General features: G+C 47.3%; 1 long non-coding RNA gene and 1 pseudogene across 4 annotated transcripts in view; one reads left to right on the top strand and one right to left on the bottom strand.

The window, feature by feature from the left end:
• The window catches only part of LOC309792531, a 40,285-nt gene extending 34,904 nt beyond the window's left edge, over nucleotides 1–5,381 (bottom strand). For all 3 annotated transcript variants that reach the window (XR_014291723.1, XR_014291724.1, XR_014291725.1), the window contains exons 1-2: nucleotides 5,332–5,381; nucleotides 3,362–3,438 (exon numbers count right to left, since the gene is read on the bottom strand). This is a non-coding gene — a long non-coding RNA (uncharacterized lncRNA). The remainder of the gene's footprint in view (nucleotides 1–3,361; nucleotides 3,439–5,331) is intronic.
• A 98-nt stretch (nucleotides 5,382–5,479) lies between these two features.
• Nucleotides 5,480–12,092, top strand: LOC309792602 (putative ATP-dependent RNA helicase DDX28; annotated as a pseudogene). The gene is made up of 2 exons (XR_014296222.1): nucleotides 5,480–7,227; nucleotides 11,195–12,092. The product of XR_014296222.1 is annotated as a putative ATP-dependent RNA helicase DDX28 (transcript).
• The last annotated feature ends 11,115 nt before the right edge of the window (nucleotides 12,093–23,207 follow it).

The following is a 23,207-nucleotide window of genomic DNA, read 5'->3' as shown; positions in this document are numbered from 1 at the left end:
GATAGTAGGGGAGGTGGTGAGAAGTGGTCACATTCTGAAAATATTTTGAAGGTAGAGCAACAGGAGTAAAACGAAGAAAATCAAAATCCCACGGCCCAGAGATAACTGTTAATTTATTTATTCTAAGCAAACACGGTCCCCTCTAAAAATCACAAAGCTTGCCAAGGATGCTCTTCTCAGAGGTACTACCTTTGTACTGCTCAGCCCACTCCGGCATGCCCTCCCCCTCTGCCACTCTCCCAAAACTGCTCTGATTAAAGTCACCAATTACCTCGAAGTGGCTCAGTCTATGAGACACTGACCCGTCCTCAATCTTGTTCTCCTAGCAGCACATGGCATGGTGGAGCCTCCCCTCTTGCTTGATCTCTCTCCTCCCTGGGTTCGTCGACCGCACACTCTCCCAGTTTTTCTCTCTACCCCTGCTTTTCGGTCTCTTTTGCTGGTTTCACCTCCTGCCCTCACATGTTGAGGCTGCTCCTCAGTCGTGGGCCCTCTTCCCTGCTAATTTCACACATCCTCCCTCACAAATTTATTCACTCCCATGGTTTAAAATATTGGCCATGATCATTTCCAAAGGCATCCCAACCTCACACCAACTGCTCAAAACACATCCCCACTCGGATGTGTTAAGGGCATCTCCTACTCCACATGTAGAAAACAAAGCCTTGATCTCCCCTCCTAAGCCTTGTCCTCTGTCTCCAATTATTTATTCAACAGACACTTACTGAATCCCTAAGATATGCCAAGCACTGCTAGGCACTAGAGACAAAAAGATGAGGCAGGAGGGTAAGGTTCAATAGAACAGAGGGTTATAGAAAGGGAACTTACAAATATGTGTGAAAATAAAAGTGTGCATGGTGCTATGACGGAGCACTTACATAAGGCTGTGGGAGTCTAGCTCAGCAGGGAAGAGACTGATGGGGGTTGAGGAGGGTCTCCCTTAAAAAATAATCTCTGTGGACTTCCCTGGTGGCACAGCGGTTCAGAATCCGCCTGCCAGCACTATTTACAATAGCCAGGACATGAAAGCAACCTAAGTGTCCATCGACAGACGAATAGATGAAGAAGATGTGGCACATATATACAATGGAATATTACTCAGCCATAAAAAGAAACGGAATTGAGTTACTTGTAGTGAGGTGGATAGACCTAGACTCTGTCATACAGAGTGAAGTAAGTCAGAAAGAGAAAAACAAATACCATATGCTAACACATATATATGGAATCTAAAAAAAATAAGATGGTTCTGATGAACCTAGGGGCAGGACAGGAGTAACGACGCAGATGTAGAGAATGGACGTGAGGCCACAGGGAGGGGGAAGGGTAAGCTGGGACGAAGTGAGAGAGTGGCATGGACATATATACACTACCAAATGTAAAATAGATAGCTAGTGGGAAGCAGCGGCGTCGCAAAGGGAGACCAGTTCAGTGCCTTGCGACCACCTAGAGGGGTGGGATCAGGAGGGTGGGAGGGAGATGCAAGAGGGAGGGGATATGGGGATATACGTATGCATAGAGCTGATTCACTTTGTTATACAGCAGAAACTAACACACCATTGTAAAGCAATTATACTCCAACCAATATATTAACCCCCCCCCACAAGAATCCGCCTGCCAATGCAGGGGACACGGGTTTGCTCCCTGCTCCGGGAAGATCCCACATGCCTCGGAGCAACTAAGTCCGCGAGCCACCACTACTGAGCCCATGCGCCACAACTTCTGAAACCCGTGCACATAGAGCCCGTGTTCCGCAACAAGAGAAGCCACTGCAGTGAGAAGCCCGTGCACCGCAGCGAAGAGTAGCCCCTGCTCGCCGCAACGACAGAAAGCCCAGGCGCGGCAACAAAGACCCAACGCGACCAAAAATTAATTAATTAATTAATTAAAACTTATATTTAAAAAAAACAAAGAAAAAATCTCTGCTGGGAATTCCCCGGTGGTCCAGTGGTTAGGACCCTGTGCCTCCAGTTCAGGGGGCCTGGGTTCAATCCCTGGTTGGGGAACTAAGATCCTGCAAGCTGGCATCGCAGCCCAAATAAAAATGAAATAAAATAAAATATATTAAAATAAAAAAAGAAAGAATCTCTGCTTCAAGGTCTGAAGGGTGAGAAGGTGTTTATCAGGCCAATATATGGGGAGAAAATTTTTCCCATTTCAGTAAGTAGTGCCTCCCTTTACCCAATTACACATCCTTAACCCACATTCCCCACATCCAATTCATCACTTACTCCTATTCGCCTCCAAGCCATCACTAACCTTCCACTAACCATCACTAACCTGCCTGCTTTACTCCATCTCCAAGGCCACCACTGTGCACAAAGCCAGTCTCATAATGAGTCTCCCCAAATCTTCTCCTGCCCGCTCCTATCCATTCTCTTACAATAGCCAGTATGGTGTCTGAAAAAGGCATCTCTGCTAACACCACTTCTCTGTTTATACCCTGCAATGGCTTCCCAGCAAGTGTAGGATAAATCCCAAACAGATGAGGGACTGGAGGTTGAAAGACCAGAAGGAGGTAAGGTGTTAGGTTAGAAAGAGGGATAAAGGGTCTAGGCAAACAGCGAAAAGGGCTGAAAAGAAAATGATCGGCACTTGTACAACAGTCCTGATGCAGGCAGGAGAATGCAGGAATAGCGAAGGAGTACGAATAGCCAGCCACTTTTTATTTCTGCAATGCCTTTGCAATTCCCAAAGTGCTTCACTTATAACTGTGATTCTCAAACCTAGTTGTACATTAGAATCATGTGGAGAGATTTTTAAAACTACCAATGGCCAGGCCTCACCCCAAGCCAATTAAATCAGAATATACAGTTCACTAGGGCAGGAATTTTGTCTGTTTCATTCACTGTCCATATGAAAAGTACCTGGCACATACATGGTGCGCAGAAAATATATACTGAATGAATAAATGAAGGAAGGAATGTACCACTATCACCTGAGATCCAAGGAAGAATTCTTTTCAAAACTTAGGTGTTAACCAGGCAACGTCAGTTACCATGGCAGCCCTGGGAAAATCATTACCAAGTGACACTAACACTCCCAGGGGCCTACATTTGTTTCCACAATAAGTAAACCTTTCTCATTTCTAAAGTACTATACTGTGAAATATGCATCTCAGTCACAACCAGAGGTTACTCAATGTCTGCTGTGAGCGGGAGGAAAAGAGAAGGGCCTTACACAGTACCTAAAGCAATGACAAGAAGAAACTAGGGGCCAAGGGCAGAGACAGACAGGCTCAGACAGGCTCCAATCCCTATGACATTCTGAGGTGATCACGTTGTAAGGACTCGAGCACAAGAAAGCAGCCACTAACCAGCTACCCTGTCTCAAATACTTGGAGAAAGTCAATGTAAATGCTTACCTATGTATTATTCTTTTCTGATCATTCTTTCAGTGTATCCCTTCTGGCTTTGTGCAAAGCGATTCTTTGTTTTGTACCTGAAAGATGAGTGGCACATGTAAATGGATGAAACATGTCAGAGCAGACATCCAAGGAGCTCTTCAGCTAACGAACGAAGAGCTCCGAGTTCTGGGAAAGAATCGTAAAAGTAGTGTAGAATCACAATATCTTAGAGCATCCTTTATATCAACTCCCCTCTATCATATCACCAATCTGTGGTCATCAGCCTATACATGAACTTTGCAGTGACAGAAAACCCAGCACTCTCTAGACAGATCTAGGCATTTCTAGTTGCTACAGCAGTCTATATCAAATTCAGAATCTGACTCCCTGTCACGCATCAGTCCCAGTCTGCCTTCTGCAATGGTACACCCCATGGCACACCTCATCGCTTTTCCATCTGGCACATTTCTCAAACACATGAGGACAATTTTGTTCTTCCTAAAGCTCTCTTCTCCCACGTCACCCTCCTAAATCACTCCTTCCTGTGTTTATGACTCTGAGGAGCCCCCACGGTTTTCTCATCCCAAGGACATGACAAGCAATGGCATCAGTGTGCCTGCTACACATTCTGGGAAAGGGGCAGGGCCACACAAGGGTCTGGCAAATGTGACTGACAACCTCATGTGAGAGTACATGTGAGAACCTCAGCCTCTCTTCGGTCCTCAGCCTCTATCCAAGGTTTCTCCATAGCATGCTATTGACATTTTGGGCCAGATAATTCTTTTGGGGTGGTGGGGAGGGCTGTCCTATGCCTTGTACGATATGCAGTAGCATCCTGGCCTCTACCCACTAGATGCCTGCAGCACCACCACCCTCCCACACCCCGGATGTGACAAAGAAAAATGTCTCCAGCCATTGTCAAACATCCTGGAGGAAGGGTGAGGGCAAACTCACCCTCACTCAAGAGCCATTGCTCTATCCAATGGGTGACTGACTATACATGGGTGACTCTGTTCACCCATAAGTACTCAAACCTCTCTTCTCTGCTGGCTTAACAGGTAACTCTCCAGAAAGTCTATCGTGTATCAAAATGCTATTTGAAATTTAGTAGTATTTATCTCTGTAACGGTATCTGATGAAAGTAAAACTCTTTCTCCAGATGTTAAGAACCTCCCAGGTGGTTAATCCACGTTTACCTTATCTCCTACCCCAGGCCCTGGAAATTACAGAAGTGATCGGACACCCGTTTTCGGGATCCGTTCAGGAAGTACCAGTAGTGTAAGGCTTTTCGGCAACCTGAACAACTGAATTCAAGTAAAATATTCTGCCTGACCGTGGCTTTGTGAGACAGGCCACAAACCTGTAGCAGGACCCTCCTCGCTGCTATTTACGGAATTGAGGTATCTGACTGGAAAGCCGGTGGAGGTGAACTACCCAAGAAAGCAGTGGGTTCAGGATGAGAAGTTGTTAAGGGTGACAAGGGAGGGGAGAATGAACCTCAGCTGAAAAGAAAGGGGAAAAGCACCAAGAGATGAGTTCTCTTGACTTTAGAGAAGATACGCTGAAAGCCATCAGCTTGCCCTCGGGGCCCTCAGCTCTCTGGGGAGCTCTAAGGGAAGGGTGAGCCTGGACCTACGACTCCGGACTCCTGGTCTCGGCTCCCAGGCCTGACCATTCACTCAGACTCTCAATAAATACTTGTATTCAAAGACCTTACACGGGGACCACATCTGGGAGAACATCGCCGCACCCTCATAAGTCACAGGGGGAGACCCCAACTGACCGAGCCATGACAGGAGCTGTGAGGGCGACGAAAGAGCACGGCAGGGATCGGACATCGGATCGCCAGAAGCCCTCCGCCCTCCTGGTTCGTAATGCCAGGGCCCCATCGCCGCGTATCGCCGGACCCCGGTCCTGCCTCCGTCGCGCACCCTTCCCCAAGGTTGGCCGGGGTCTGGAGTCACCATCCCCTGTTCGGACCTACAGACCTCGCCGCTGCTGAGCTCTACAGATCCCGCTCCTTCCACACAGTTAGCCGATTCCGCGGGCCTTACTGAGCCGCGCCGGCCACCGTCCGCGAGGCCTTGGCGCGCCCGTGACGTCACTGTCGTGCGCCTCTCCCGCAGCAAGGGGAGTATGGCTCTGGCACGGCGGGTGGGGCTGTGGTCGCTCGCGGTTCAGTTGCTTCTGGCGCCTCGCCGGGACCTGACGGTCCGCGGTCCCAGCGAGCCCCTGCCCGTGGTATGCATCCCGCGGGCTCTACAGCGGCGGCAGGAAGAGCGGCAGAGCGGGCAGCGGAGCCCTTCGCGGCCGGTGCTGGAGCGACCGGGGCCGCTGCTGATGTCAGCGCGGCGACCGGAGTTGAACCAGCGGCACACCTCACGCTGGGCCCTTGGGAGCCCGCGCCACTCGCTTCGTGCGGCTGGAGGAATCGGTGCGCCCACGCGGACCATTTCTCCATCGAGCGCGTGCAATATGAGACTCCAGCGCTGCGGAACCTCTCGCCCAACGGCAGCTGAACCGAACTGGGTCTGGAGCTCCGCGTTCTGAGCGCGCTACAGGAGGCTGCTCCCGAAGTTGTTCGGCCCACAACCGTGCGGTCGAGTACCATTCCCCCACTTCTTCGCGGCCGCCACATCCTCTGCGCCGCAGAAACCGGCAGTGGCAAAACTGTCAGCTACATGCTACCTCTCCTTCAACGGCTCTTGGGCCTGCCAAGCCTGGACCCCTGTCGTATCCCTGCTCCTCGAGGCCTGGTTCTTGTGCCTTCTCGAAAATTAGCCGAACTGTTGCGGGCCGTGGCCCAGCCCTTGGGCAGCTCCTTGGACCTCCAGGTGCGGGAGTTAGGGAGAGTACATGGCATGAGGAGGATCAGGCTGCAACTGTCCAAACAACCTCCAGCAGATATTCTGGTGGCCACTCCGGGGGCTCTGTGGAAGGCCCTGAAAACTCAACTGATCAGCCTGGAGCCGCTCTCCTTCTTGGTGTTGGATGATGCAGACACGCTGTTGGATGAAAGCTTCCTGGAACTGGTGGATTACATCTTGGAGGGGAGCCATATAGCAGAAGGCCCAGCTGACTTAAAAGACCCCTTCAATCCCAAAGCTCAGTTAGTGCTGGTGGGGGCCACATTTCCCGAAGGTGGAGGCCAGCTGCTGAGTAAAGTTGCCAGCTTAGACTCTCTAACCACCGTTACCAGTGACAAGCTCCACTGCATCATGCCTCATGTCAGACAGATATTCATGAGGCCGAAGGGAACAGAGAAGGTGACTGGGTTGGTGCAGATCCTCAGGCAGCATGACAGAGCATATAGGATTGGCCCCACAGGAACTGTTCTGGTGTTCTGTAATTGCTCCAGCACTGTGAACTGGCTGGGGTATATATTCTGGATGACCACAAAATCCAACACTTAAGACTGCAGGGACAGATGCCAGCCTCAATGAGAGCAGGCATCTTCCAGTCCTTCCAGAAGGGCTCCCGAGACATTCTTCTCTGCACAGACATCGCCTCTCGGGGCCTGGACAGCACCCAGGTGGAGCTAGTCATCGATTATGATTTCCCTCTCACCCTGCAAGACTACATCCACAGAGCAGGGAGGGTGGGCCGGGTGGGGGGCGAGGTGCCAGGCACCGTCGTCAGCTTTGTGACCCATCCCTGGGACGTGAGCCTGGCTCAGAAGATTGAACTGGCAGCTCGCCGGAGAAGCCTTCCAGGACTGGGGTCCTCAGTGAGAGAGCCTTTGCACCAGCAAACCTTATTGCAGCAGGCTTGCCGTAACAGGGACCTTTCCCTCTGTGCTGGACGGGTGAGCACACTTGTCAGTAGGGTGCTCTGGGCTGCCTAGTCACCTTCTGAAGACCCGGGCTGCAGTCTGGCTTCAAAAGGTTAGTTGCTGGCCAGCACTTGAGGGTGAACTACTGAGCTTGGCTCTCTATAGTCTTTCACGTGAAGAATAATGTCGATCTTGGCTCTGTATTATGTCGTGGTTTCTAACAATAAGCGATGTTTCTATGGGTGCCCCTTAATAACAGTTTCCACTGGGGCAGAATTCAGTAGACTCTGAGAAGATGCACACTCCAAACTACCACACTTAGGACGAAGGCTCTTTCAATTGATGTTTTAGTTTAAATTTTGTTTCCTGCCCCCAAACATCCATTAAGCCCCCAGGAGAAGGAAAAGGGGATGTGACTAGCAATAGAGAGAAACTTTCTTCACAACAATGGCGATGGCAAGCTTAGGCACTTTTGGTGAAATCTCTCTGGGAAGTACTGGCAGAGGAATAAAAGGCAAACTGACACCGAAGTATTGCTTGGTGTGCATTTCCAGGCTCTGCCTTCTTTCTCATCTCTTGGTGGCAGGTGGAGGAAGAGGAGAAAAGGTTAAACTTTTTTATAAACCGGCAGAATAAGCTTATAACATCCTCTCACTATCTCTGCATAGGTTCTAGTCTCTGCAGCATTATATGAGCTTTGCCCAAAGTAATGAACTGTTGAAAGTCAAATGTAATACTTCACCAAACAACTTAAAAATGCTTGCGCACTGGAAAGGGTTAAGTTGCAGAGAACACAAATGGACCCAGAGCAACCTTTGCCGAGAGAGAATATTGTGCTAAATGTACAGTCATAGCTCTATTCCATATGAAGAAACAGTCAGAAGGATAAAAGAACTTGGTCAAAATCACCCAAGTAAGTAGGAAAGAATCTGGTCTGTCTGTCCTAAGGGTTGTGTTCTTTAACCACCAGGCTAGCTTTTCTCAAATCTGATTCATGCATAGAATAACTATACACCTCTGCTTGCCTTGAATATTCCCTGTTTATACATATGCCTGCTGCAGTTTTTAATATTGCCCACTTTGACTCCCAAAAGCAACCGAGAATACACAATAATTTGGTCGCTCTATCCATGGACCACTGTGGTGGGACTGCCCAGGAAGCTTATTAAAAGTGCAGCTTCCTGAGCCCTACTCCAGATCTAGATAAGTTTTCTGAGGGTTGGCTCAAGAATCCAGGTACAAGGCTTTTTAAGTGGTTTTGTGGAACCCCCCAGGTGATTCTCTTGTTCTCTTAAGTTAATAAACCGTTTATTCTGCCTCCCCCAGATGCCCAGCCAGGTCCTGTTAAGGTAGGAGTCCCCACACCACATCAGAGGGATGCTCCCAGCCATGTAATCTCTGGAGCCTTGGAGATTCTAAATGGTCTCATGCTGGCCCACCTGCCGTGACAAACCTCCGCCAGAGCAAGCATTCCCCTTCACATTTACCTTCTACCACTCCCAAAGGCAGTCTGCTCCAATGAGGCCTGACTTCGTCTGTCCTAACGGGCACCCAGATTCAAGCAGTTTAGGGATAGAAGGTGCTGTGGTTCTCGACCAGGGTGGCCCAACCTCTAAAAGGGTAGTCCAAGCAGTCTCTACCTCCTGGGCACATCCCCTCTGCAACAGCCCTAGTAAACGAAGGTCCCATCTTTGCTTTTTCAAGGTCGGCAACAGGGAGTCCCCTCCTAAAGAAGGTTCTCTCTCATTACCACACTATCAAAGGCTGCCCCAAGTGTGGTTCCTTCCTGTGGGCCTGATCAGGCTAAGGGCAGAGTTGTCTCTTTCCTTCTCTGAGTCGGACCAAGTCGTCTTACTAACACCTCTTCACAGTGTTGACCATGTTTTTCACGGGGGCTGCTGCTGAGCCTTTATCTTATCCTTTCATGGTGGAGAGAGAGAGGATTATAATGATTTTTACTTCTAGGGGAGAGGGGAGTGTAATGATTATGTTGTCATTTTGTATTATGTCCTTTTGTCATGAATTTGTTTTGAATTTCATATTAAAATGGGCCCACCATTCCCACTTTGTGAGGTCATTCAGCACCCTCATTTTGCACCTTTAACATCTCTCTCAGTATCACTTGGAAATGTTTGAAACGACATGAGCTTGTCCTCACATTCCTATCAGCTGTAAATCCGGAGCCCCGACATGAACGTAACCATTGAGCAGAACCCCTCTCCATTACCTGTGTAACACTGGGTAGGCTCCTTAACATCTTGGTTTTTCTAAGCCCTCAGGTGTAAAAATGTGAGGGTTCTATGAATTTATATTTGGGGCAGGACAAGGTCGAGAAGAGTGTGTCTTTCCTTTTATTCTTCCAAACTGGAATGTCTTCTCTCTCTTCCCCATGGGTCCAAATCTCACTTGTCCTTCAGGCCCACTGCCAAGGAGCCTTCCCTGATTCCCCAGTCCACACAATTCTCTGCTTCTTAGGGTCAGTGCCATACAACCTAGCTGTCTCTTAACGTTAATCTTGCCTCTCAAGCCAATTTCAGAATGTGGGTCTCTCTTGCCCTCCTGGGGCCCCTGGGGCTGTACCAGCCCACCTGCACGCCCCACGTGGGGTGTCTACTAGACTAGGGCATGGGTGGGGAAGCCCAGGTGTGAGGGACCAGGCAGAGTACCTCTGCCTCCACCCTGCTCTCCTCCACAAAACTGCCCCTCCTCCTGAAGCCTGACCCGCAAGTCACAGGTTCCTTATTATGACCTCACTGGGTAGTGATGACCTCACAGGCCTTCTCACAGTTTCCATGGCAGCATAACTATGGAAATGTGCTGCCCTCAGAGAAACTTCCCTACCAGTTCTCCACCAGATACCAATCTCTTTGGTTGTCTGAGAGAGAATGTCTGACCGGATCGTCTATATTTACTCAAACCTGTGCTCTGTTCCCTGGCTGGGCAGTGCAGCAGGTACACCGAGACCGGGCATCTGTAGAAGAGGCATGGTGTACACACAACCTCACCTGGCTGCCACATGTTCCTGTGGGGCTTGCCCACTACGTAAACCTCAGCACTTTCCCAGCTGTAAGTAATACCAGTGACCTGGGACACCTTCAGGGTCCCACAGTGCTCACTGCTGAGGACAAGTGAAAGGTCATCCCTGAAGTACTGTGCAGGAAGCTTCTGAACTTTATAAATGTAGCCTTCCGCTTTGGGCTACAGGATGCTTCCATTCAGACCTTTTCCTGATTGGCCTCTTAGCAAAAGACAAGCGCATTTTTGTTGGCAGATGGTAAATGGAGCAGTTTGAGGAAGAGGGCCACTCTTGAACCGCACCTTCAAACCCAGGCACCTCTGTGCTGTCATGTACACATCTATATCGGTCCCCTCAGATACATCCCATACTGAGCTGCTGAGTACTAGGGGAGAGGGTGGTGCCATATTCATGGGAAGACCGGAAGAACCAAGGGGGGTGATGAAGTGCTAGTGAGACTGGAGGGCTGAGCAGATGGTGTCCCAGGAGGCTGGGTGGATGTGAGCCTACACTTGGTACCCAGAACCCGGTTCTGAGTCTCCTGATCACTCTGCCTCAGTATTTGGCCTTGTTCTAATCTAGATAAAAGTATCAGAGGGCTAGAGTTCAGTGTGGTTGTAACGGGCAGTATAAATGGGGCCCAAGACGGGTTGCCAAAGTGGGAGGGGTCCTTAACCAATTTATATTAGATTATCTTTTTCCAAAACTTGAAAGACGTTTCCATTAAAGCCTCAGAAGTGACACACTGCAAGAAATGTTTTCTCTGTTGTGGAAGGGAGAGGTGGAGAGGATCATGATTGCAATTTCTTTCGGGTTCTACTGTTTTCCCTGGCAACGGTGAAGAGACTACCTCACCTGATGCAACTGTAGGCTCTAGGAATTGCTTTTGTAGCCAGTGTCCCTTCTCTAGGGACTCATAGAGGTTATGAGCCAAGTCTGTGTTTTGGATGTCAAGTAGATTAAAGGTCTTCAGCCAGAAACTGGGAGAGACATGAGAGAGGGAAATTCTGGCAGGAGACTGTGTACAGCAGAAGTGACTGATCAGCTCTGCTTTTCTTTGCAGCAGCTATGGCTCCCGTTTCTCCTCCTACACCTGGTCACTACCATATCCTCAACTGAGGGTGTGGAGAAACGCAGTTGGGCTGGCATGGGGAGACATACTGCCTGGTTGGTGGCTACCGGGCCTACGGGGATGCTCCTTTGGCCACGCCAGCAAAGGTGGAAGCCAAGAAGCCAGTCCCCAGATGTGCTCCCGAGAGAAAGCACACTCCGGAAGAGTCAGACGAAGATCTCGGTTGCTCCAGACCCAAAATCCGGCGATTGTAGCATGATGCCAGGAGGTGGACTCCACAGAATCTTGCTGGCTGAACCATTCTGAAGACAGGGCAATGGTTTAACTGCCTAAGGCAGCGAATGCCTCTTCCTGCAGTGACCCCTCCCGCCCCCCCCCCACTGCCCACTACCACAGATTAGAACCTGCGTCGTTCTGTCTGAGCCTTCCTCAGCCAGGAGCCTCCTTGCACACTCAATGGCCATAAGCCAGGAGCCTCCTTGCACACTCAATGGCCATAAGCCAGGAGCCTCAGAAAGTGAGGTTTGAAATGAGAGTCTGCCCTGAACATCCCAGGGCGGAAGCTGGCCTGGAAGAAAACCTGGCATTCCTCTGCTCAGTCATCACGGGCCCCTTTGTGAGCTGAAGAAAGTGAAGTCTGCACTCTGCGAGCCGAGGAGGATGCAGGAGCAGATACAGGGTGCAGAGAAGCCTTAGCAGTCTACCACATGGGCTCCTGCCCTGAGCCATTGTCAGCGGCCACCACCACAAACCAGGGGGGAGCTGGGCTTTTTGAAACTGAAAGCAGCAATCTGTGGCTTCCCAAAGAGCCTCCTGCCTGGGGCCTCAGGAGGCAGGATAGAGAGGCCCAGGAAGCCCTGCTCCCTGAAGCAAGAACAGGATGGAGAGTCAAGCAGCAAGCACCTTGCCCCGAGGTTCACATGCTCCTTTATTGCCAGCCCTTTCTGTCCCCAGTGGGGTCCCTTACTGCTCAATAAAATGTTTTTCTGTAACAGATTTCTAGGGTCGCCAGTGCTCAGACTTAGGTCACTAGCCCTGTGCTAGGCACTCCTGCCACCTGGGAAAGGTTCCAAAGGTGGAACAGCGCCAGGGGGTGCCAGGGATCAGAGCAAAAACTTGAGAGGCTGGGGATGCAGGAGTTTGGGCACAGTCCCTAAATCATCTCAGTGGTTGAGCTTCTGTGAGAAGGCACATCCCCAGTGTGTGTGTGTGTGTGTGTGTTGGGGGGGAGGGGGTCCCTAGAGGAGGCAGCTAGCGGGAGGGCCTGAGGCTGGAAATGGGGAATGGCGTGTGGCCTCTGAGCAAGCACAGGCACTTAGCCCTTGAGGTTTCTGGGAAAGCTAGAGCCACAAGGGCCACGAGATAAGGCAAGTGTAGCAGCAGAACCCAGGTGCCAGGTCTTTCTTCAGAACCTACACTTCTCCACGAGGCCGGGCCTTCCACGCTGAGGTAGGAGGGATCCTGGCCAGAAGGTCAGCCAGCAGCTCTGGGACGAAGGTTGCTGCAGCGGGGGCTCTTCTGCCATGGAAGCGACTTCATTTCCTTCCACACAAATAGCCTACTGACTGAGTTCCTGCTCTGTTGAGTAAAAGGGTCGTTGACTCTCCCCAGAAGGTTGTTCAGTTCACATCCCAAAAGTCCCTCTATTCAGGCCCTGGGGAGGTGTAGCAACTCCTGAGGGCGCTCTCCTGAGGCTGGCTGACAGAAGTGGGGGAGGTTCCTGATAGTTCCCAGGTGCTGGTTCAAGTCCCCAGAGAATGGTCATGCAGGTTGGGGAGTCAAGTAGGAGGAGAGAGAAGGTTGGGGGCAGAGGGCCCCCTCCTGAATCCAGAGCTCACAAGGTTACCCCCCCCCCATTTCCAGAAACTATCTCTTCCCCCACACCAGCCCCCATGGCCCAGTCCCGGGAAACCGGGAGCCCAGAGCACTTGTGGCCACAGAGACCCTTGCACGCAGCCCTCGGGGTGGGCGGGGCCGGCTGCAGGCAGATGGGGACGAGGTGTGCTCCCGGGAGGCCGCGGGCTGCAGGTGGCCTTCTGAGAGAAGCACCCCAGCTTGGACAGGAAGGTTAGAGGTGGGGGAGAGCAACCTAGGGCGCCCCCTCGGAGCAGTGGGAGTGGGAAGAGGGGCGGGGGTGGAGGGAACCCGCGATGGGAGGAGAGTGGGCTCTCAGCAGAGGCCAGCTTAGCCCGCGGGAGCTGCCTCTGAGCAGGGGGCGGGAGGGCAGTGCCGCCCTGTGGCTGCCGGGCTTCCTGGATCTGGATCGCGGGTCTCCGCACACGGGTCAGGGTCCTGTGACTCTGTATCCCCTCCCTCACCCCGCCCCCTCGCGAGGCCGCGCCGCTGGGTGGCCTGTGTCGACGGGCAGAACCCCATCGCCCGCCCCTCTCAGACCCGCCTCTGCCCGCCTGCCTTGCCCTGCACAGCTTGCGGCCCGGGGGCCTCGAAGGTCCCCGTGCACGCAGCCAGCGGCCTCTGCTGTGCCTGCTGCTCCTGCTGGGTCTGCTGCTGTGATCGGTAACCCTCGTGCAGACCACGCTGGGCACCTCCAGCACCCCAAGTCCGCGGGAGCGCACGCGGGCCCTGATGCGGGACTTCCCGCTTGTGGAAGGGTGGCTGCAGTGTGAGCGGGCTGCTGGGGGCCGGTGGGGGCCTAGCCTGGCCCTGGGCAGGGGAGGAGGTCTGGAGCATGCAGCGCTAGTGGGGAGGCTCCCTCACACCAGCCCTGGATGTCCTCTCCATCATCTATGGATGCCCTTCCCCTTCTCTATCATCCCCTCCCTGGCGAGAACCCCTCAGCCCAGGCCTCAGCTGCTCCTAGTATAGTCTGTGTGACAGTGTGAGGTGGGGGACCCCCAGGCTGGCCCAGGCCAGGCAATGTGTCCTGCCTGATCCCAAGACCTAAGGAGCCCATCCATTTGCCTTGACCTCCCTCCAGCCACACCAACATGCCCCTGGTCCTGAGGCAGTTTTACCACAATGGGCTACAGCATGTTAATCTGTGCAATTTCAGCCATGGCTAGACCAGCTTGGACAGGCTGAAAGACAGTCTCGTGGGTGGCCAGGTACCAAAGGGACACACAAGGTGCCACCATGGCTGCTGGGGAATGTGGGGCACTTTGGGGGCCTCAGAGACCACAGGTTACTCACATTGGAACGAAGTTACCATAGTGACCTAGAAAGTGCCATGCCATGGATGCTGGGGCCTACAGGGGTCACAGTGAGCCCACCTGACGGGCTGCCAAGTACCACAGAAAAAGCAACGCATTACATGTGACTTCTGGGCACAGTGAGTGCTGTGCCAGCTGAGGAGGCTATGAGAAGCCCAAGGAGTTCCAAAGCCCAAACTAAGCCCTGGCTTCCCTCAGTTCTGGTCAGCCTACGTCCCATGCCAGACCCATGAACGGGATGCTGGGCACCTCACCATGGAACAAATTGACCTCATCCGCCTCATGTGTGCCTCCTATTCTGAGCTGGAGCTTGTGACCTCAGTTAAAGGTAGACGGGGGACTTCCCTGGTACTCTAGAGGTTAAGACAACACGCTTCCACTGCAGGGGGCTCGGGTTTGATCCCCGGTGGGGAAACTAAGAGCCCTCATGCTGCGCGGCATGGCCAAAAGAAGAGGTAAACAGACTGGTGGTGGTGGGTGTTAGGGACTTCAGTAAGCTACCCCTGCCTCTGAAAATGATCATCTGACCTACCTGCCCCCAGCTCTCAACAATACCCGGATGTTGGCTTGCCTCACTGGTGTGGAGGGCAGCCACTCACTGGACAGTAGCCTCTCCATCCTGCGTACCTTCTATGCGCTGGGTGTGCGCTACGTGACACTCACCCACACCTGCTACATGCCCTGGTGAGCACCTGAATATATTCAGGAAAAAACGCATGCGCCCTTTTTGGCCAACCAAACAAGCGGGCAATGCAAATCAACACTGCAAAGAAGTCTCACTAGGCATTGGTCAAAAGGGCCATGCTGAAAAAGTGTAAAAACCAGAAACGCAGGACAAGTCAAGGAGAAAAGGGAGCTTTTTTACGCTGATGGGCGGGATGTAAATTGCCAATGGCCACTCTGGAGAAGTGTATGGTGTTTCCTAAAACATCTAAAAAACAGAGCTACAGAGCACAGGGCACTTCCACTCATGGGCTTATATCTTGAGAAAACCAAAAATCGACAGGACACAGGCACCCCAAATTTTAGGGCTGCTGTGTTCACAAAATCCTCGACTTGGGTACACCTTAAGTATCTCATGAAAGAGTAAAATGGATAAACAAGTTGTAGTACTTATGTACAATGGAATATCACTCAGCCATGAAATCAATGTCCTAAGGCTAGTAGCAGCATAATGAGTGGATTTAGGTACGATGATTCTAAGAAATACGTCACACAGATAAAGAAACTTATCATAGATATCAGTTATAGACGGAATGTAAAAATTACTACATGAACTAAATTACAAAACAGAACAGAGTCACACATTTAGAAAACTCACTTATGGCTGCTTAAGGGGAAAGGTGAGGTGGGGTGATGCATAAAACAATAGTTTGAAATTAGCACAGATACCGTTCCATCAACCAAATATGTAATAGAGAAGACCTATTCATTGTTCAGTGAACTGGACTCAACACACCTTATTCACCACAGAAGAATATATCCGCATAGTAAGAATCTTAAAAAGTATTTATTGATATTTCTCGGTAAGTGAATATAGTGGGTGTAAAGGGGCACAAACACAGCATTGAAAATCAGCTAAATCCCATTATAAATACAAATTACAAAAAAAAGCAAAGATAGTGAAAGAGAGAGAAATTCTTACAAAATTCGTTCAGTGGCTGTGATGCAACCTGGATTGACCACATCTAGACCCACAGCTGGAAGAGACATAAGGCTGGACACTCTTGGGGGCGACCGGATTGGTGAGGTTGCGTGAGCAAATGCAGACCCTTTAAAGTAATATTGCGTGCTACCCATTCCATGGGTCAGAAATCTCCAGGTTCAAGGGAATCTTCCTATAGCTAAAACATGCATGGGAAACCCAGAGGATGGTACACCATATGATCGGGAAACGTTTCTAAAACGCACCTCATTTTTTTTTTTTTTTTTTTTTTTTTTTTTTTTTGCTGTACGCGGGCCTCTCACTGCTGTGGCCTCTCCCGTTGCGGAGCACAGGCTCCGGACACACAGGCTCCGCGGCCATGGCTCGCGGGCCCAGCCGCTCCGCGGCATGTGGGATCTTCCGGGATCGGGGCACGAACCCGTGTCCCCCGCATCGGCAGGCGGACTCTCAACCACTGCGCCACCAGGGAAGCCCCTAAAACGCACCTCATTTTTCATCTCGTGGTGCTCGGGTTCGCCATTCCAGCTGCTTTACCAACAATCTCCCCACTTGGAGAATCAGCACCTTAAACTCCTGTTTCGTACAGTTTGCAATTTGTCCAGAGGTTGAACGGGTAGAGGGGGAACCAATGAGAGATCAGCTCTAGGTGTTTGGACAGACACATGTCACTCTAATTTCCAATCAGGAAGAAGAATTAACCAAAGGCTCTGCCTGCCCCCTGGAACCAGAATAGGGCCTGAAGCAATCCTGCGGTTTGGAGGCCAGCTCCCAAAAAGGCGAGTTGAAAAATGGATCTCAGAGGCACTAAAATTCACAAACCTGCAGGATAATAAATGATAACTTTCGTACCTTATTGAGGTAAGGCAACGAAGAGGATTTGAAAACAAGGCAGAATTGCAGGAAACCGTTTTCAAGAGGTAGATCGGAGTCGCCTTTAAAGCACATGAAAAGCGGCAGAACTTCGACAATGATGCAGTTGGCCAAAAAGGGCGTACGTTTTTTTTTTCCTGAATATATTCAGGAAAAAACGCGTAGGCCCTTTTTGGCCAACCAAGCAAGTGGGCAATGCAAATCAGCACTACAAAGAAGTCTCACTTCGCATCGTTCAAAAGGGGTTTTACCATGTTTGAAATTCCAATATTTTAGCCTGACACGTTTTTGGATTTTAGAAAAAAATATATTTTAAATGAGACAAAAAATCTTTTTTATGACCCAGAAAGACAGCAATAGTTTTATATTTTTATCTATTTCACTTGCACACAAAAGTCTCATGGGGTTATGTAAAGCAGTCCTGTTGGATGCTGTGCGTGGTGCAAATATGGATTAAAGCTTTGGAATCTTAAGCTTCACCCACCTGAAACTTTTAAATTAGGATGCAAGCAATCCTTTCCAACATGTGAACAGAGAAAGACACTGTCTTTATTTTATTTGTCAGGTAATTAATCTGTCTTTTGCCCCAAGGAGAGAAACACCTGGCACTTCTATCAATGTGTTGTACAAAAATCTTTGAACACAGAGTGCAAGCAGAGGCTGATACAAGATGTGAAAGAAAAAAAAAAAAAGAGAGAGACCCCTGTGGCATTTTCTCCTAACTTATTGCAATCTCCCATTTAAAATGTGGGAATAATCAATCTTCTGAGGAAAAAGGCCCAAGGAAGCTTTTTGCTTTTGTGGAATAATGCAATGCCTAAAGATTTCATGAGGCAAGAAGAATTAATGAGAATGACCATGAGAAATCAAGAAAAGTCAGATCCATGGATGAAGTGATATTTACCTCTGTGAATCAATGAGAAGTAGGAGCAAATGAAAAGAAAGCTGACTACAACATTTTCTGAATAAATGTAACCTTTCAGCTGTCATAGACAAATTAATGCTCACTATGATACAACATATTTAGTTCAGAAAGTTAACTTAAATTTAAAGCTTATCAATTAGATTTATTGAAGAAACGAAAACATATTTGTGGATTAGAATATATGTGTTCTGCAACAGATAAGATTACATAAATAGAAATAAGACTAAATAGAGGAAAATAACAAATTAGATGTTATTAACATTAAAAACTGACACTCATCTAAAGAAAGAGGAGAGACAGAAAGAGAGAAGAACTTATATCAAGTATATATTTAAAACTCCTAAATAAGAAGTCTTCAGATGTTAAAAAAAAAGTCTTCAATAAGAAGATAATGTAATAGCAAAGATGGGAAAAATATACCAAAAGATATTTCAAGAAAGAGAGCACAGAACGTTAAGTAAACATATCAAAAGATGCTTGGCTTCTTAGTAGTCAATTAAATGCAAAAAAGTCATACCTGGAATTATCACTCACCAACCAGAAAGTTCAAATGAAAATGACAGGTATTATCAAGTTTGACAAGAATGTGTGTAATCCTTGAATCTCATTCACTGCTGCTGAGGATGAAAAATCATACAAATGTTTTGAAAATATTTAGAAATATCTAAAAAGATAAACAGATGAAAGCTATGAGTCAAAAATTTTACTACTACATGTATATTGAACAATAATTTATACACATACCACCAAAGCTCAAGTTCTAGTATGTATATACCAGTGCAATTCTCAATAGACCCAAACTGAAAATCACTCATATTGTAATACATTTTGGAAAAAATTAATTAATAGTTAAATATTTACACTATGGAATCCTATGCAACAGTGTCAGTGCATGACAACAACAACAGGCAACCATATAGGCGTATTCATAAACAACATAAAATAAAAAAGCCCAATCCGAAAGTGATTTTACTGTGCCATTACATTTATATAAAATACAAAATACAGGTAAAGTGATCTTTTTGTTAGATACCAGAACAATATTAAACCTTAAGGGGAGTCACTAGAATTGGACAAGGGGGGCTCTGAGTATCTGGCAATTTTCTGTGTCTGTATCTAGAAGCTATGTATAGAGTGTATGCAGATTCTGAATTTTCTGAAATTTGTCATTTCCTTACAAACCATGCATATTTTTAGTTGTTTTTTATACATAACAAAAAGTAAAAATGATAGACTAGGGAAGGTAATTATATTAGCACTTTAATATCCATGCTTTTCAAGGTGGAAGTGAAAGGTATTAAATACTTGACATTGTGATTACTTCTTAAAAGTAAGGTGAAAATTTCAGATTAATAAATAAGACATACTTCTTTATATATCATCCTCAAAGAGGAGGGGTAGAAAGGAGTATTATTTTTTTTTATTTAATACAGAACAGTTAAGATAGAAAATAATGAAAACAGACTAGGTTTAAAAAAGAGCACACTGGACTTCCCTGGTAGCTCAGTGGGTAAGAATTTGCCTGCCAATGCAGGGGACAGGGGTTCAATCCCTGGTCTGGGAAGATCCCACAGGCTGTAGAGCAACTAAGCCCGTGTGCCACGACTACTTGGCCTGCATTCTAGAGCCTGCAAGCAACAACTACTGAGCCTGCGTGACACAACTACTGAAGTCCATGCACCTAGAGCCCATACTCCACAAGAAGAGAAACCACAGCAAGGAGAAACCCATGCACCACAATGATGAGTAGCCCCTGCTCAACACAACTAGAGAAACCCTGTGCAGCATCGAAGACCCAACACAACCATAAATAAATAAAATTAAGTATTGTGACTGGTGAGATGACTCACTCATGTGGCTGTAAGTAAGAGGCCTCAGCTCCTTGCCACATGAATCTCTCCTTAGGGCTGTTTGAGTGTCCTCATGACATGGCAGCTGGCTTACCCTAGGATGAGTGATCTAGCAGAAACCAAAGCAGAAGCTCCAATATCTTTTATACCTTTGGAAGTTGCACTTTGTCATTTCTGCAATGTCTTATTAGTTAAAACATCAGCCCTTTTCAACTGTGAGGAGGCACACAGGTGCATGATGACTGGGAGATAATTAGGGTATGATTAGGGCCTTCTTGGAGGCTGGCTACCAAGGTGGCTGACTCACCGAACACTGAAATTTGTTTTCTTCACTGATGGAGAGAAAATGGTGAGTGAATCTCATTGGTGTTCTTTGAGATGTACCAAAGCTAGCTCTTGCTCTCACCCCCAGCTGTGTGGCTGAGAGGGTCTTGGTGCTCCAGCCAGGTGTCAGGCCTGTGCCTCTGAGTTGGGAGAGCAGGGTTCAGAATATTGGTCTACCAGAGCCCTTGGGCACCTTGTAATATCAAAACGGCGAAAGCCTCCAAGAGATATCCGTCTCAATGCTAAGACCCAGCTCCACTCAAAGACCAGTAAGATCCCGTGCTGGACATCCAATGCCAAACAACTAGCAAGACAGGAATGCAGGCCCACCAATTATCAGAGAGGCTGCCTAAAATCATAATAGGTCACAGACACCCCAAAACACAACACCGGATGCGGACCTGCCCAACAGAAAGACAAGATCCAGACAAACCCACCAGAACACAGGCACCAGTCCTCTCCACCAGAAAGCATACACAACCCACTGAACCAACCTTAGCCACTGGGGGCAGACACCAAAAACAACAGGAACTACGAATCTTCAGCCTGCGCAAAGGAGACCCCAAACACCGTCCACAAAGCCAAATGAGAAGACAGAGAAACACAGAGCAGATGAAGGAACAAGGTAAAAACCCACCAGACCAAACAAATGTAGAGGAAATAGGCAGTCTACCTGAAAAAGAATTCAGAGTAATGATACTAAATATGATCCCAAATCTTGGAACTGGAATGGAGAATATACAAGACATGTTTAACAAGGACCTAGAAGAACTAAAGAGCAAACAAACAATGATGAACAACACAGTAAATGGAATTAAAAATTTTCTAGAAGGAAACAATAGCAGAATAACTGAGGCAGAAGAATGGATAAATGACCTGGAAGATAAAATAGTGGAGATAACTACCACAGAGCAGAATAAAGAAAAAAGAATGAAAAGAATTGAGGACAATCTGAGACACTTCTGGGACAATGTTAAACACACCAACATTCGAATATAGGGGTCACAGAAGTAGAAGAGAAAAAGAAAGAGACAGAGAAAATATTTGAAGAGATTATAGTTGAAAACTTCGCTAATATGTGAAAGGAAATCGTTAATCAAGTCCAGGAAGTGCAGAGAGTCCCATACAAGATACACCCAAGGAGAAACATGCCAAAACATATATTAATCAAACTATCAAAAATTAAATGCAAAGAAATAATATTAAAAGCAGCAAGGGAAAAACAACAAATAACATACAAGGGAATCCCCATAAGGTTAACAGCTGATCTTTCAGCAGAAACTCTGCAAGCCAGAAGGGACAGGCAGGACATATTTAAAGTGAAGAAAGGGGAAAAGCTACAACCAAGATTACTCTACCCAGCAAGGATCTCATTCAGATGCAACAGAGAAATTAAAACCTTTACAGACAAGCAAAATCTAAGAGAATGCAGCACCACCAAACCAGCTTTACAACAAATGCTAAAGGAACTTCTCTAGGCAGGAAACACAAGAGAAGGAAAAGACGTACAATAACAAACCCAAAACAATTAAGAAAATGGTAATAAGAACATACATATCAATAATTACCTTAAATGTAAATGGATTAAATGCTCCAACCAAAAGACATAGACTGGCTGAATGGATCTGAAAACACGACCGGTATATATGCGGTCTACAAGAGACCCACTTCAGACCTAGGGACACATACAGACTGAAAGTGAGGGGATGGAATAAAATATTCCATGCAAATGGAAATCAGAAGAAAGCTAGAGTAGCAATTTTCATATCAGAAAAAAGAGACTTTAAAATAAAGACTATTACAGGAGACAAAGAAGGACACTACATAATCATCAAGGGATCAACCTAAGAAGAAGACATAACAATTGTACATATTTATGCACCCAATATAGGAGCACCTCCATACATAAGGAAAAGGCTAACAGCCATAAAAGGGGAAATCGAAGGTAACACAATCATAGTAGGGGACTTTAACACCCCTCTTTCACCAATGAACAGATCATCCAAAATGAAAATAAATAAGGAAACACAAGCTTTAAATGATACATTAAACAAGATGGACTTAATTGATATTTATAGGACATTCCATCCAAAAACAACAGAATACACTCTTTCTCAAGTGTTTGAGGAACATTCTTCAGGATAGATCATATCTTGGGTCACAAATCAAGCATTGATAAATTTAAGAAAATTGAAATTGTATCATGTATCTTTTCCGACAACGCTATCAGAATAGATATCAATTACAGGAAAAAATCTGTAAAAGAATACAACCACATGGACACTAAACAATACACTACTTTATAACCAAGAGATCACTGAAGAAATCAAAGAGGAAATTAAAAAATACCTAGAAACAAATGGCAATGAAAACATGACGACCCCAAACCTATGGGATGCAGCAAAAGCAGTTCTAAGAGGCAAGTTTATAGCAATACAATCCTGCCTGACGAAACAAGAAACATCTCAAATGAACAAGCTAAACTTACACCTAAAGCAATCAGAGAAAGAAAGAAAAAAAAAAACCCCAAAGTCAGCAGAGGAAAGAAATCATAACGGTCAGATCAGAAATAAATGAAAAAGAAATGAAGGAAACAGCAAAGATCAAAAAAACTAAAAGCTGATTCTTTGAGAAGATAAACAAAAGTGATAAAACCATTAGCCAGAGTCATCAAGAAAAAAAGGGAGAAGACTCAAATCAATAAAATTACAAATGAAAAAGGAGAAGTAACAACTGACACAGCAGAAATACAAAGGATTATGAGAGGTTACTGCAAGCAACTATATGCCAGTAAAATGGACAACCTGGAAGAAATGGACAAATTCTTAGAAAAGCACAAACTTCCAAGACTGAACCAGGAAGAAATAGAAACTATAAACAAACCAATCCGAAGCACTGAAATTGAGACTGTCATTAAAATCTTCCAACAAACAAAAGCCCAGGACCAGATGGCTTCAAAGGCAAATTCTATCAAATATTTAGAGAAGAGTTAACACCTAACCTTCTCAAACTCTTCCAAAATATAGCAGAGGGAGGAACACTCCCAAACTTATTCTATGAGACCACCATCTCCCTGATACCAAAGCCAGACAAAGATGTCACAAATAATGAAAACTACAGGCCAATATTACTGATGAACATACATGCAAAAATTCTCAGCAAAATACTAGCAAAAAGAATCCAACAGCACATTAAAAGG

The sequence above is a fragment of the Mesoplodon mirus genome (assembly GCF_964341445.2).
Source record: "Mesoplodon mirus genome assembly, chromosome: 17".
Classification (NCBI taxonomy): Eukaryota; Metazoa; Chordata; class Mammalia; order Artiodactyla; family Ziphiidae; genus Mesoplodon; species Mesoplodon mirus.
The sequence above is the reverse complement of the archived record's forward strand: the minus strand, read 5'-3'. Positions and strand labels throughout refer to the sequence as shown.